Source organism: Trachypithecus francoisi, unplaced genomic scaffold (genome assembly GCF_009764315.1).
Source record: "Trachypithecus francoisi isolate TF-2019V2 unplaced genomic scaffold, Tfra_2.0 Lachesis_group14, whole genome shotgun sequence".
Taxonomy (NCBI): Eukaryota; Metazoa; Chordata; class Mammalia; order Primates; family Cercopithecidae; genus Trachypithecus; species Trachypithecus francoisi.
Window position 1 is genome coordinate 40,697,822 of NW_022681459.1, and position 16,186 is coordinate 40,714,007.

Consider the following 16,186-nt stretch of genomic DNA (forward strand, 5'->3'; position numbering starts at 1 on the left):
GATCACCTGAGGTTAGGAGTTCGAGACCAGCCTGGCCAACATGGCAAAATCCTGTCTCTACTAAAACTACAAAGATTACCTGGGCATGGTGGTGCACGTCTGTAATCCCAGCTACTCAGGAGGCTGAGGTAGGAGAATCGCTTGAACCCGGGAGGCGGAGGTTCTGGTGATCTGTGATCGCGCGGTCACATTCCAGCCTGGGAAAGAAAGCGAAACTCCATCTCAAAAAAAAAAAAAAAAAAAAAGCCGGGCCCAGTGGCTTATGCCTGTAATCCCAGCACTCTGGGAGGCCCGGGGGGGCAGATCACGAGGTCAGGAGATGGAGACCATCCTGGCGAACACGGCGAAACCCCGTCTCTACTAAGAATACAAAAAAATTAGCTGGGTGTGGTGGCGGGCGTCTGTAGTTCCAGCTACTCAGGAGGCTGAGGCAGGAGAATGGCATGAACCTGAATGGCGGAGCTTTCAGTGAGCCGATATTGTGCCACTGCACTCCAGCCTGGGTGACAGAGCAAGAATCTGTCTTAAAAAAAAAAAAAAAGAAAAAGTAGCCACTGGAAAGATTTAAAATTACATGTGTAGGCTGGGCATGGTGGCTCACACCTGTAATCCCAGCACTTTGAGAGGCTGAGGCGGGCGGATTGCTTGAGCCCAGGAGTTTGAGACCAGCCTGGGTAACATAGTAAAACCCCGTCTCTACTAAAAACACAAAAATTTGCCAGGCATGATGATGTGCGCATGTAATCCCAGCTACTCGGGAGACTGAGACAGGAGAATCACTTGAACCCAGAAGGCAGAGGCGGGGGTTGCAGTGAGATGAGATCACGCCACTGTACTCCAGCCTGGGTGACAGAGTGAGATTCGGTCTCAAAAAAATAATAATAAATAAAAATAAATAAAATAAAATTACATATATGGATCACATTTGTGGCTTGCATTGTATTTTATTTGAACATTGTTTGCCCTATAGAGATTTAAAATATGTTTTTAGAAAAAGAAAAGAAAATACATCACAAAAAATGCTAAAAGAAAGTAAAAGTGACACCACATCTCGGGAAGGGCATGGTCTGTGTTTAAAAGCAATGACAGAATCACAAGGGAAAATGAATTGATTTGATTACGAAATACAAAAATCTATTAAACAAGAAAAAGAATTAAGACATTTATCAGGGTCAGGTGCTGTGGCTGACGCTTGTAATCCCAGCACTTTGGGAGGCCGAGGTGGGCGGATCACAAGATCAGGAGTTCGAGACCAGCCTGGCCAACACAGTGAAACCCCGTCTCAACGTGAAATACAAAAATTAGCTGGACATGGTGGCAGGTGCCTATAATCCTAGCTACTCAGGAGTCTGAGACAGGAAAATCACTTGAACCTGGGAGGCAGAGGTTGCAATGAGCCAAGATCACGCCACAGAACTCCAGCCTGGACAACAGAGCTAGACTCCATCTCAAAAAAAAAAAAAAAAGACATTTGTCAGTATTTGCCAATGGAAATTTGGGAAAAATAAAATGTACAAAAATTCAGGTTGATAAGAAAAATAGGAAGGCACTAAGAAATAAATGGGCAAAGGATTCAAAACACTAATTCTTTTCTTTTTTTTTTTGAGACAGAGTCTCGCTCTGTCGCCCAGACTGAAGTACAGTGGCCAGATCTCTGCTCACTGCAAGCTCCGCCTCCCAGGTTTACACCATTCTCCTGCCTCAGCCTCCCGAGTAGCTGGGACTACAGGCGCCCGCCACCTCGCCCGGCTAGTTTTTTTGGTGGTTTGTTTTTTAGTAGAGATGGGGTTTCATCGTGTTAGCCAGGATGGTCTCGATCTCCTGACCTCGTGATCTGCCCGTCTCGGCCTCCCAAAGTCCTGGGATTACAGGCTTCAGCCACCGCGCCCGGCCAAGCACCAATTCTTAGAAATGAAAATGCTCAGGGTGTATTTATCAAGTGGATGAATGCCCAGTCTCCAGTGAGATCAAAGAAATGTGTATTCACATGTGTATATTTATTCTGTAAAATCTGTAAAATGGGACTATTTCTGAGGGTAAAATGAGTATGCCACAGTTGGAACAGTGTCAGGCACATAATGCTTGCCAGATGTTGACTATTCATCCTTATCCAATGAGGACAATGGTACCCCACTGCGGGGTTCTCAATTTTGTATAAGATAATAATGCTTTACGATTTGTTAGTAAAAGAAATATCTGAGGCCGGGTGTGGTGGCTCATGCCTGTAATCCGAGCACTTTGGGAGGCCGAGGCGGGTGGATCACCTGAGGTAAGGAGTTCAAGCCCAGCCTGACCAACATGCTGAAACCCTCATCTCTACCAAAAAATACAAATATTAGCCAGATGTGGTGGTGTGCCCCTGTAGTCCCAGCTACTCGGGAGGCTGAGGCTGGAGAATCGCTTGAACCTGGGAGGTGGAGGTTGCAGTGAGCCGAGATCGTTCTACTGCACTCAAACCTGGTCAACAGAGTGACATTCCATCTCAAAGAATAAATAAATAAGTAAATAAAAGAAATATCTGAATACCCCTGCCATGGAAAGAAGAAACAGAAGGAGAAAAGGGAGTTGGTAGGTCCTAGCATTACAGAGCTGGGAAGGATGTGTTCAGTCCCTATTTTATAGACCAGGAGGGGAAAGTGTGATGTCTCCCAGGCTTTCATTCAGGATACACAGCCATGACTTTCTATTGAGAGTGGGACCAGGGCCCTGGGCGTAGCTATGGTCAAGTTGCAGACAAGAACTAACACTTGTAAGACAGGAGAGAAGCATTTAGTTAGAAAAGCAGTCAAAAATTTGTGTATAACTACATTTGGTGAGCAAATGAAAGCTATCAGACTCTGAAAAACAGAAATGCTGGTGGAACTGACTTTAGTAATTGGGGTTTTCTTTCTTTCTTTTTTTTTTTTTTTTTTTTTTTTTTTTAGACAGTTTCACCCTTGCCACCCAGGCTGGAGTGCAAGGGAGCGATCTCGGCTCACTGTGCAACCTCAGCTTCTTGGATTCAAGCAATTCTCCTGCCTCAACTTCCTGAGTAGCTGGGAGTACAGATGCCTGCCACCACACAGAGCTAACATTTTGTATTTTTGGTAGAGATGGGGTTCCACGCAGACCTAACGTTTTGTATTTTCAGCAGAGATAGGGTTTCACCATGTTGGCCAGGCTGGTCTCGAACTCCTGACCTCGGTGATCCCCCCCCCCACCCACAGCCTCCCAAAGTACTAGGATTACAGGCGTGAGCCACTGCGCCTGGCTGCACCGGGGTTTTATATTGAGTTTCTTGCCAAGTGTGACTTCCAATAACAACCTCCCTGCACTTTTCTCAGGACTGGAAAGCTCACGCAGCCCAGGGTGAATAAAAGCCTGAGTAGTGCAGTCAGCACAGAGGGACTGGGTGGCCACAAGGTGGGCAGCAGCAGGGATGGGCATTGTGAGGCCTTGGGTGGGGCTGTGGGGCTGGACATTGTGAGTCACAAGCCTGGCCTGGCTGTTTCCTGGTAACCAGGTGACATAGAATCTTTGTGGGTTATAGGCACCAGCCAGGGCCAGCAGCCCTCAGTCAGTAGCGACGAGGCAGAGAAGGAGGAGCTCCGACTGTGTTGTGTCTCGAATCATTCATTCCTTTTTAGGATTGATGGCAGGTGGCAGCAGAGAAGGGTTGAGGCCCCAGATCTGCCTGGGATAAGGCTGCTTGCAGAAGTGCTCTGCTGGCCTCAGTAGGCTCCTAGGCTCCTAGGACAACAGATTTAACTTCCCCAGAGCTGCACAGGCATATAATATCCCATGGGGTGTATACTGAACTGCTGTGTGTGCCCCAAAGTAAGCTGTGAGTCGCACGGTGGGGAGGCAGCATGCAACTATGAAGATAATTATAAGTCTGTAGTTACTGCAAAATCAGTGCCTACTACTGTACATCCTGGCAAGCTGCATGTGGGAGCCACCAAGGGCCACAACCTGCAGCATATCAGCAGGAAAAAGATGCCCACAGGTAAAAAGGCCTTGGGTTCCATTTACTCTCTGGCACACCTCTGGCCACCTCACCCCCTTCCCACACCCTCATCCCCAGAGACATCCTCAGCTTCCAGCTCCATCCTGCCCATAGCCAGCTTTCCCAGGTCTGGGCATGGGGGGCAAAGGTTGGCTCTGCCTCTTGTCTTAGACATTGAGGCTTTTTTGATCTAGTCTCTTCCTTTTCTCAATGAAAATTCAAATAGCCCAGTTTTGGAGTTCCCATTCCATTCTCTAGCCTTGCTTATCCAGCTGGTTTGGTACCTAAATGAAGGAACCAGGTAAGGGCCAGATTGTTTCTTTTCTCCCATCCCTTTAGGTAGCTAATAATTGGGATAATTCAGTCCCAAATATTTGGATTTTTTTGTTTGTTTGTTTTAGATGGAGTCTCACTCTGTTGCCCAGGCTGGAGTGCAGTGGTGCGATCTTGGCTCACTGCCACCTCTGCCTCCCGGGTTCAAGCGATTCTCCTGCCTCAGCCTCCTGAGTAGCTAGGACTACAGGTGCGTGTCACCTCACCTGGCTAATTTTTTGTATTTTTAGTACCGGCGTGTTTCACCATGTTAGCCAGGATGGTCTCTATCTCCAGACCTTGCGATCCACCTGCCTCAGCCATCCAAAGTGCTGGGATTACATGCGTGAGCCACCACGCCTGGCCAGAGATTTCTTAAATTCAAAATTCAAAATTATTGTTTTATTTTTTTTGAGACAAGGCCTCACTTTGTCATCCAAGAGTGCATTGGTGCAATCACAGCTCACTGCAACCTTGACCTCTTCAGGTTCAGGTGTTCCCCCGACCTCAGGCTCCGAAGTAACTGGCACTAAGGCATCATGCCAAGCTAATTTTTATATACATATATATATATATATATAAAATACATACATATATATATATATATATTTTTTTTTTTTTGTCAAGATGGGGTTTCACCATGTTGCCCAGGCTTGGTTCACTTTTAATAGTAAAGGACACCTCAAATGTTTAGATATTTGCCTTCAGTTTGGGCAATTATGAATATAGCTATTAAAAACCTTGCTGTGTCTTGTTTGGAAACATAATTTTTATTTATTTTTATTATTATACTTTAAGTTCTAGGGTACATGTGCACAACGTGCAGGTTTGTTATATATGTATACATGTGCCATGTTGGTATGCTGTACCCATTAACTCATCATTTACATTAGGTATATCTCCTAATGCTATCCCTCCCCCTTGTCCCCTCTCCACAATAGGCCCCAGTGTGTGATGTTCCCCTTCCTGTGTCCAAGTGATCTCATTGTTCAGTTCCCACCTGTGAGTGAGAACATGTGGTGTTTGGTTTTCTGTTCTTGTGATAGTTTGCTGAGAATGATGGTTTCCAGCTGCATCCATGTTCCTACAAAGGACACACATTCATCCTTTTTTATGGCTGCATAGTATTCCATGGTGTATATATGCTACGTTTTCTTAATCTAGTGTGTCACTGATGGACATTTGGGTTGATTCCAAGTCTTTGCTATTGTGAATAGTGCTGCAATAAACATACGTGTGCATGTGTCTTTCTAGCAGCATGATTTATAATCCTTTGGGTATATACCCAGTAATGGGATGGCTGGGTCAAATGGTATTTCTAGTTCTAGATCCTTGAGGAATCGCCACACTGTTTTCCACAATGGTTGAACTAGTTTACAGTCCCACCAACAGTGTAAAAGTGTGGAAACATAATTTTTAAAATGTAACTAAGGGAATACTTAGGATTGTGATTATTTGCTTATATGATAAGACCAGGTTTTTCTTTGTAAAAATTTTGGGGCTGGGCACGGTGGCTCACACCTGTAATCCCAGCACTTTGGGAAGCTGAGGCAGGCAGATCACAAGGTCAGGAGATCAAGACCATTCTCGCCAACATGGTGAGACCCTGTCTCTACTAAAAATGCAAAAGCTAGCTGGGCGTGGTGGCCTGTGCCTGTAATCCCAGCTACTTGGGAGGCTGAGGCAGGAGAATTGCTTGAACCAGGGAGTCAGAGGTTGCAGTGAGCCAAGATCACACCACTGCACTCCAGCTTGGTGACAGAGCAAGACTGTGTTGCAAAAAAAAAAAAAAAAAAAGAATTTTGGTAGAATATTTTTCCAAGTGAAACCAAAACCATATGCTTTTTTGGTTTTTCCTTTTTTCAAAAGATTATTAATTATTGATTCAATTTTTAAAATAAATATAGGCCTATTCAAATGATCTATTTTTCCCCAGCAGACTTTTGGTCTTCTAAAATAGATAAAAATGAGTTAGCTCATTTCATCTAATTGATCAAATTGTGGGCATAGAGGTGTTCAGAATATTCCTTATTATTTTTTGATTTAACTCCTCCTCAATTGATACTATTAGTACATTGTAACATCTTTCTTTCCTCTGTGGGTAGCCAAGGTAGAGGTTTGTCAATGTTTCTGATGTTTTCAAAGAACTGGCTTTTTGTTTTGTTGATTTTCTCGGATGATTTCCTGTTTTCTGTTCCATTGATTTCTGCAATCATTGTTTTTTAAGTTTAGATTATGAATCTAGATTTTTCTCATTATTGACACCGCCTCATGAATGTAGCTCACTGAATTCAATTTCACTGAAATGTACACTAAATAACTAAAATAATATGCATGTTTCACCCAATTTAAAAAGTAAAACAGGATAGATGATAAATGTAGTAGCAGGATATGTAAATCCAGAGAATTAAATGGTCTTGTAACATTTTGAAAAATGAGAGGATTGGCCTGGACCTTCAAATGGGCAGGAGGTGTGATGACACGGTCTCACTGAACCATACAGTGCCTTTCTGTATTAACCATTTTTTTTAACATGAATATTTCACATTGGTTAGGTTGCCCTAGCTAGAAAGCCAGGCTCTTTCTTTCTGCTCCTCTCCTTTGCCTTCCTTCCACACCAAGGAGAATGGTCCAGCAGCAACTCAGTTCATGCTTGTCAACACCCACCTGTATACACTCCAGCTGTGGTCCCCATATCCCCCAAGGCTTCTTGTGGGATATCTCACCAGCACCAATGCACTGACTGTCACTCTATGTTCTCCTAGCTCCTGTTCCAGACCTTGATACTGTGGAGGAGATGTTACCGGAAATGGTAAGATGCACTCCTTTACCTGGAAGAAATACTTTTTTTGTTTTTGTTTGTTTGTTTGCTTTTTCTGGGGCTTCTTCCCTTATTAATGAAATGAAGATATAAAAATCTCACCATGTACATAACAGATGAGTAAGATAATATTCTAGGTTGGGGGAATATCAAGCGAATATCATTTTTGATTGCCATTGTCAATCAAGCCTCAGTTGATCATGGACTCTAGCGACCAGTCATTTGAGTTTATGACCAACTGAGGCCTGATTGACGATGACAGTGAAAAATGACAGCATCACCTACAAACTGTCTGGTAGTGAGCATATTTCTTAGTAGCAACTTTTTCTTCTTGAAAAATAATTTTGTATTTGCCAGCCAACTTGGACTTGCAAATATTCCATGAAAATCCATTGCCTTTTCCACAAACATTTTCTATGCTTTACCTGGGGGCCAGTAACTTGATTACTGTTTGACATGTGGTTTTCTAATGTCACCAAGTGAATAAAAGACCTGTGCAAATGGGACCCAGCATGATTGGCTCCTTATGGCGTTTTCTTTCTCCTATTGCAGATGAACTACACAGCCCAAAATTGCTATTGTAAGTATTTTTTATTATTAAAAAAAGCTTTATTGAGACATAGTTGATATGCAAAACAATTCACCCATTTAAAGTGGGTGATTCAGTGTTGTTTTGTTTTGAGAGACTCAGTGTTTTACTGTATTTGCAGGGTTGTGCAACCATTGTTACAATGGTTGAAACCCCGTCTCTACTAAATATACAAAATTTAGCCAGGCGTGGTGGCAGGTGCCTGTAGTCCCAGCCGCTCGGGAGGCTGAGGCAGGAGAATGGCGTGAACACAGGAAGCGTAGCTTGCAGTGAGCCAAGATCGCACCACTGCACTCCAGCCTGGGCGACAGAGTGAGACTTCATCTCAAAAAAAACAAAAAACAAAAAAACAAGAATGGATTCTGGAGAATCTCAGCAGGGAAGAGGATGCCTTTCCACATAGGCAACAAGACTTCTGGTGGGATCTAATAAAACAGCATTTCCAACAACCTTCAGGTTATACCTGCTGCTTGGGAGACTGAGGGTTTAGAAAGAGAAAGGCCGGGCGCGGTGGCTCAAGCCGGTAATCCCAGCACTTTGGGAGGCCAAGATGGGCGGATCACGAGGTCAGGAGATCGTAGACCATCCTGGCTAACACGGTGAAACCCCGTCTCTACTAAAAAAATACAAAAAAATTAGCCGGGCGAGGTGGCGGGCGCCTGTAGTCCCAGCTACTCGGGAGGCTGAGGCAGGAGAATGGCGTGAACCCGGGAGATGGAGCTTGCAGTGAGCTGAGATCTGGCCACAGCACTCCAGCCTGGGCGGCAGAGCGAGACTCCGTCTCAAAAAAAAAAAAAAAAGAGAAAAAGAAAAAGTAAATATACGCTGAGTTTGTTCTTTTCAGAGTTTAATGTCATCATGGTGAGAAGTACTATGTTTATGGGCTTTTGAGTATCCTGTGTTTTCAATCACCTCTTCTTGCTTTATTATTTAAAGACGATTTTTCTGAGAACACCTGCTCTTTTCTGCCTCTGCCACTGCAAAATGTCAGAACCTTTGGTTTGGGATGCAGTTCTGTCACAGGCAGTTACTTAATCCTGGAGACAGAATTCTTCTGCGGTGTGCCCAGATGCATAGGAGAAATGGATCCTCACCTTAGGAACTGTTAGGTTTCATGGCAGCACATTCATTTGTCTGTCCTTGCTGTTTACCTCTGGTATCAAGACATCTCCCTGGGCGTGGAGGACACAGTGAAAATCACTCTGGGCTCATTGCAAAAGCTCCAGTGTCTTGGAAATGGAGGGAGAAGCACAACCTTGAGCACACTGTCAGCATTCCATTTCATTTTCATGAGAATATGCAGTTTTATCATCATTTGTGGAAGAGGCTTTCCTTTCCCCATTGTGTATTCTTGGCACCTTTCTTGAAGGTCAGCTGACTCTGTATGTGTGCATTTAATTCTGGGCTCTGTTCTATACCTGTGATACTTACGGGTGCCCCCACGCTAGAAGCATGCTGTCTCCGTTTCTCTCTCTCTTTTTTTATTGTAGATTTCAATCTCATGAATGTGCGTCCTGCAACACTATTCTTTTTCAATATTACCATGGTTATTTGAGGCGCATAAAAATTCATTAAACTCTTAGGAATGTCTTCCATTGCTGCACACATGGCTATTACCAATTTGACGGCAGTTATTTTTAATCTGTAGATCATTTGTGTAGTATTGTCTGTTAGTCATGTTTAGTCTTCCTATCCATGAATACAGGATGCCTTTCAACTTATTTGTACCCTCTTTACTTTCTGGAATCTTTATGTTGACAGCTAATAAGTTAGATTTAACATGACTAATATAAATTTGTGGTTTTTTCTTTTTGAGATGGAGTTTCACTCTGTCACCATACTGGGGTGCAGTGATGGGCTCCTGCTCACAGCAACCTCCCCTTCCCAGGTTCAAGTGATTCTCCTGCCTTAGCCTTCCAAGTAGCTGAGAGTACAGGCCTGTGCCACCATGCCCAGCTAATTTTTTAATTTTTATTTTTAGTAGAGACGTGGTTTTACCATGGTGGCCCAGGTGGTCTCAATCTCTTGACCTCATCATCTTCCTACCTCGGCCTCCCAAAGTGCTAGAATAACAGGCATGAGCCACCGCACCCGGCCAAATTTGTGATTTTTTTATACCACTATTTTGTATATCTCAATGAAGTGGCATCAAATAAAATGTTTTTTTTTGTAAGCTAGTTAACCAAAAAAATCACCCCTGTCCGCATGGGCATTTTTTCCTGAATTTGTCCATTTCTATTTGTATACATTTCCTCATTTCAGTAAACAGTGTATATTTGAACCTGGACACTTATCCTCATGGCAGAAAGTGTTCAGAGTCATGTCTCTCAGCTTCATTGGTGTAGGTAGAGCAGGCTCTATGAGCTTGGCCTGTTTGAATGACACCTGATCTTTAGGGACTCTCCTCAGGGAGAGTGACACAGGAGCTGCTGAAGCCCCTGATTACAGGAGCCCAATAGGTTTTGTGCACACACCCTGGTTCCAGAAAAAGACTTACAAAGAGGAAATCATGACTAGTTTTAATTGTAGCACATTAATATTTAATTTTTTAAACGATTTCTATGAAAAAGAGTGTGTGCTTAATAGAATAGAGTAATTTGGGTAAAATTGAGTCCATTTCGTTAATAGGCTTTTAATCAAGTAACAATTTTTTTAAACAGATGCTAAATGTAGTACCAGCGTAATTGGATCCTAGTGTACTGACAGGGTCTTGAATATGTTAAGAAAATGCTGTTCGTTTCGAAGAGTTTCAAAACATTTGAGAGGGAGGAAGGCACTCTTCCATTGACCCTCAGTGTGCATTTTAGTTTCATTTTGGGTTGACTCTTCTCTGTTGCTGTCTGATGCCTCTAGTGTAAGGCGAAGATCTCCATGTCTCATGTCTTTCCTGCTCCCCTTCTCTGCCCTGTTCCACTCAGGGGAATAGCCCAGCATCAACTCAGTCCATGCTTGTTAATCAACCTCCATACACCACATCCAGCAAAGCTCCCTGAGTGACTCACAGTCACCAACCACCAATGAACTGATCTTTCCTCTGTGTCCTTCCAGCTTGCCCTGAGGATCGCCTCTTTACAAGATGCGCTGACTGTGATGGTGATGGCCACGTAAGATCCCCTTTTTTGGTCTCCTGTAGCAATGTTGCTTTCCTGATTCCTTCACTTCTCAATTAATTTTGATATGAAAATCTGGCAATGTGCATTATGTACAATGTACCCTGTTCTCTTTGTGGAGCTGGAATTCAGTAGGAGTGTCTTCCCACCTTATATGTGGTACACTAGAGTGCTTTTCAATGACAGCATCCATTATCAACTGGAATGCTGAGGCATTTTCCACAACACCAGTTTTCCTCCTTGGATTAAGCATTGTGCATTTGCATATAAAATTAAAGGTAAATTCTGTGAATAAAGGTTTGGTTTTTCTATAGCTATCCTCTGTGCTAGTCTTTGGACCTATGGCTCAATCGCTGTACCACCTTCTGGTTTTTTATCGTTGTCCAGAGAATAACAGATCTGTGTGAAGCACACAGCACAATCTGATTCTCATAATGTTTTCTTTTATATAATTGCAGGGAGGATCTTACAGGGATGATGGTATGTACCATGAAATAACTCACTTCCTGAGGGAAAAACTTGCTAGTGTCAGTGTATAGGAACCTGATTCTGGGTTCCTGCTGGGAAACGGGATTGGGGTTCTCGTGAAAGTGATTTTGCTGATATAGAACTCTGGCCCGAGAAGCTGTAGGGAGGTTTGTCAACCCAGAAGAAAGATTAGGGGATCATGTATGAAGCAGCGTGGGGTGGGAGAATAGCCCATCATTCAGCTTCAGCTAAAGTAGGAGGAGTGGGCGAGTCACTCTGTCTAATGACTTATTCTGGTGGTTTTCTTTCTAAAGACCTCACCCTGGAAAGCATTAGTGATGAAGAGATTCATCCAGGTAGGGAGCTACGTGCCAGGAAAAACCCAATGGGAAAAGGTTCCCAGGAGCCTCCAGGTTATCCCTGCTGATTGGGAGGAGGGGCTGAAGGAGGGGGTATGAAATCAGAAAGAAAATGGAAATACGTGTGAGGTCTGGCTTGTTGTTTTCAGAGTTTCTTGGCAACATGGTAAGAACTGTCTCTATGGGCTATGGGGGTGCCACGTTCATGAGAGATTCTCTTTGCAGTCCACCTGCTCTTTTCTGCCTGTAGAACATCAGAACCTTTGGTTTGGATTAGTCAGCACTCCTTGGGATTGTGCACAAGGGGTGTAGGCTTAAGTACTGAGTGTCATCTGTGATGAAGGGAATCTGGGCGACACAGCTCTCTCACAGGCATTTCCTGGAACCTAGAGAAACAGTTCTTCTGCTGTGCACCAAGGGGAAATTGAGAATCACCCTCTGAACTTTCAGGACTTGTTAGTGCACGTTCATGTTTCTGTCCTCACTGTGCACGCCTGGTTTAAAGGGATCTCCTGGGGTGGATGGCGGAGTGAATGTTCATGCTGGGCTCACTGGTAACACTCCAGTCTCCTCTGAAGGGAGGAGGAATGTTTGACCTTGAGCACATTTCCAGCCTCCAGTTCCAACCCAGTCACAGATTTTGAGATGAGGTTTCTTTCTCCCCAGTTCTCTAATTTTAGGCGAAGCCAAGAGTTGCTTCCCACAAAAGATAGTATCACACTATTTCCTGTCTTCAAAATTTTGGCTGTGGTTTTGGCTTTTAAGATGATATTCATCACTAAAGTTCTAGACATATTTTTTTTTTTTTTTTTTGAGCCGGAGTCTCGCTCTGTCACCCAGGCTGGAGTGCAGTGGTACAATCTCAGCTCACTGCAAGCTCCGCCTCCCAGGATCACACCATTCTCCTGCCTCAGCTTCCCGAGCAGTTGGGTGGCGCAGGCCATGCAGGAGAGGGACGGCCCGGACCCTGATCGCATAAGGCTGCTCCTGAGCAAGGCTCAGAGCCCTCTGGATGTTGGCAAGGCCACTTCCAAGGCCTGTGCAGCAGGTGGCACTGGGGGACTCTCCTGTATCCCTGAAATAATCTATGCTATTTTGCTTTGCATTTGGTTGATCATATATATGCAGACAACTATTGGAGGGGATTCACGGTGAGGTCTGGGGAGTGTTACTCATTCGGTAATAGTACTGCCCACCCCCACTCCAGATCCTGGAAAACGAGGCAATACCCATGAGCTGAAAAGATAGAACAGAGATCTTACCACATTACCCTCGGAAAACTTGGCCCTGGGCCTCTCCCTACAATATGGGTTAATGTGGTATCCCCCTAAAGGCAAAAATTCTATGCAAAATTTGACATGGTTAAGCTCTCAACTTATTTCTTATTTTGGGGATTATATAATGGTGAAAAAATGATGTAAATAGATGGGAGGTTAATTCTATGAAAAGATTTGAGTTTGTGGGACACAGTAAAACGACAAGGATGTTAAATTTGGTGCCCTATACAAAAATGTAAGTAAAGTACTGAAATTAGGAAAAAGGAAAATTGTTGTACATAGTTATATAATCAATGTTAAAGTATAACCTTACACTTATAAGAAACTGCTGTGCCAGTTCAAAGCCTATAACCAATTGTGCTGCTATAATTGTCCCTATGACTTTTTCCTCAAGACCACACAATGGTCCCGTCTAGCACCTGTAACCGCAAGAGCCACCAAGTCTAATATAAGACTTTGCTATGTTAACCATTAAGCTTGCCTATCTAGTTCCATAGAAAGAAAATCAGGATTCCTCAAAAGGGTAACTGCCGGAGTCCAGCCCTGGCGTGGCCAAGGTACCCAAAGGGGAGAGGCAAGGCGGCGAGAGACAATAAAGACACCAGACACAACATGCAAGAAGACACAGACAAGACTGCAGCCCCGTAAGGGGCTGACAGCCCTGAATGATTTTTACTATAGGCTTATATAGTATTTTATAGAACAATTGTCAATCAGTAGAGCATCAGGCGATTACATCATTATATATAGAACAATTGTCAATCAGCAGAGCATCAGGTGATTACATAATTATATATAGATTATCAGGATATTCTCAGAAGTTCATCAAGAACAGTTCTCTTCATGGATGGTCAGTTTGTTCTTCTTTCCTTGGTTACCCTTTTGAGGAATCCTGATTTTCTTTCTATGGAACTAGATAGGCAAGCTTAATGGTTAACATGACAAAGTCTTATTTCAGACTTGGTGGCTCTTGCGGTTACAGGTGCTAAACAGGACTATTGAAGTAAACCTGTGTGACCTTGAGGAAAAGGTTGCAGGGACAATTACAGCAGCACAATTGTTTATAAGCTTTGAACTGACGCAGCAGTTTCTTAAAGTGTATAGAGTGCAAAGTTATATTTTAACATTGATTGTATAACTATGTACAACAATTTTTCTTTCTTTTGTTTAGGGCATCAAGTTTAACATCCTTGTCTTCTTTTTGTATCCCACAAACTCAAATCTTTTCATGGAATTAACCTTTTATTTATTTACACCATTCTTTCACTATATATATAATCCCCTGAATATGAAATAAGATGGGAACTTTACCATGACAAATTGTGCATATAATTTCTGCCTTTAGGGAGATATCATATTTCCCTTTCTCTTATGTGTTCCCATCACATACCCCCACTGGCCATTAACCCATATTGAAGGGACAGGCCCAGGGCCAAATTTTCTGAGGGTAATGTGGTGAGATTTCTCTTCTATCTTTCCAGCTCATGGGTATTGCCTCGTTTTCCAGGATCTGGAGTGGGGGTGGGCAGTACTATTACCGAATGAGTAACACTCCCCAGACCTCACCGTGAATCCCCTCCAATAGTTGTCTGCATATATATGATCAACCAAATGCAAAGCAAAATAGCATAGATTATTTCAGGGATACAGGAGAGTCCCCCAGTGCCACCTGCTGCACAGGCCTTGGAAGTGGCCTTGCCAACATCCAGAGGGCTCTGAGCCTTGCTCAGGAGCAGCCTTATGCGATCAGGGTCCGGGCCGTCCCTCTCCTGCATGGCCTGCGCCATTTCCCCCTTTTCTATTTTGTAGTTTAAAATGAATAATTTCTTGTTGGAGGGTTTTCACAGATGTGAAGAGTCTTCGGGAGAGTACTGGAAAGAAAATTATAAACAAGATAATTATAAATGCAAAGGCAGCTATATGGTAGAATGATGTTGATAGTATTTTTGAATTTACCATGGTATGGAAAGAATCTACTATGCTTTGAGCAACATCTGCAGGGGAAACTGCAGATAAGTGTGCATGAGAAATATCAGTAATTTGTTGTTGTAGGGATTGCATATCATAGGTGAGAGAATGGTTCCATAATCCTGTAATGTGATATTGAATTTGCTCCCAGGTTACTTCTGTATGATTATAAGGAAGGGGAGTTACACAAATCCATTTATAATTATGATGACAAGCTGTAGTTAATTGTACTTTAATATTTTGAATTTCTTGCCCTAAATATAAAACTGCTTCTTCTAAGACATTTATTCTATCTATTAATTTATGGTCTATGCTTTCTTGTAAAAATAAAGCCTTGGAGATATTTAGTGACAGATGATTAACATGTTGAGCAGTATGCACTTGTTGTACCAAGGCGGTCGCTGAGGCAGCAACTGATCCAATAATAGCAATTAAAGAATAAGAACCATAAGTAACGAGAATGAGCCTCATTGATTTGACCTGAGGTAAAGGTAGCCATTTTATCATTGAGGGGTGAATCAGCGACAGCTGTGCGCATGGCCAGTGAGATACACAGTGGCATAGGAGGAGTATTATCTTTAGAGAAGCATAAAGGAACATGATGAGTAGTAGCATAGAAATCAAAGGGCGCAGAAACTCGCGGTATAGTATACGAATTAGAATCCCCTCCCATAATTTCAAAGTAGCGAGAAGAAACTTGAATTTCTTCGCCATCCCAAGAAGCAAGATGAAACAACGGAGGACTAGGAACATAAGCCCAATAAGTATTGTTTATAAGATTGTTTATAGGCAAAGGTGCAGAACTTACCCGGACTGTGAGGAGAGCAAGAATAGCAATAAAGACAGTTTCAGGAGTAACAGGTTTGCGTTCTCCCTCCACCAAGGCTAAAGCAGAAGTGGTAAGAGCTTTTATATCACCCCAAGTTGGTATGTTTCTTTTTCTTGTAGAAGCCGTAAGACGGAATTGAGTCAGATTTAGGGAAGCAAAAAGAGAAGAAAGTTGAACTTCAGATATCTGATGACTCGTCGGGTGTGGTGGCGGCCGGGTTCTCCGCGGTCGAAACCGTTTCCTGGGTATGGTGGGTTTTGTTGGCGACGGGGGATTCATGATGTCTGATTAGTCTGTCCAGTATCCAAATTGGAGTGGCCGAATCTTGGGGAAAAACACAAGCATATCCTCGACCCGAGGTTAACAACGCATCAGGTCCCCTCCATAGTCCTGTTAATAAATCTCTCCATTTAACAAGAGTGACTGGTTTACTTTCTTTTAAGTAATGCCTCTCGAAGGCTGTTGTGC

At 43.2% G+C, this 16,186-nt stretch overlaps 1 long non-coding RNA gene across 1 annotated transcript; it reads left to right on the forward strand.

The window, feature by feature from the left end:
• Positions 1 to 11,278: 11,278 nt before the first annotated feature.
• Positions 11,279 to 15,980, forward strand: LOC117096007. The gene is made up of 3 exons (XR_004442306.1): positions 11,279 to 11,297; positions 11,600 to 11,641; positions 15,838 to 15,980. It is a non-coding gene; the product is annotated as an uncharacterized LOC117096007 (long non-coding RNA).
• Positions 15,981 to 16,186: the final 206 nt, after the last annotated feature.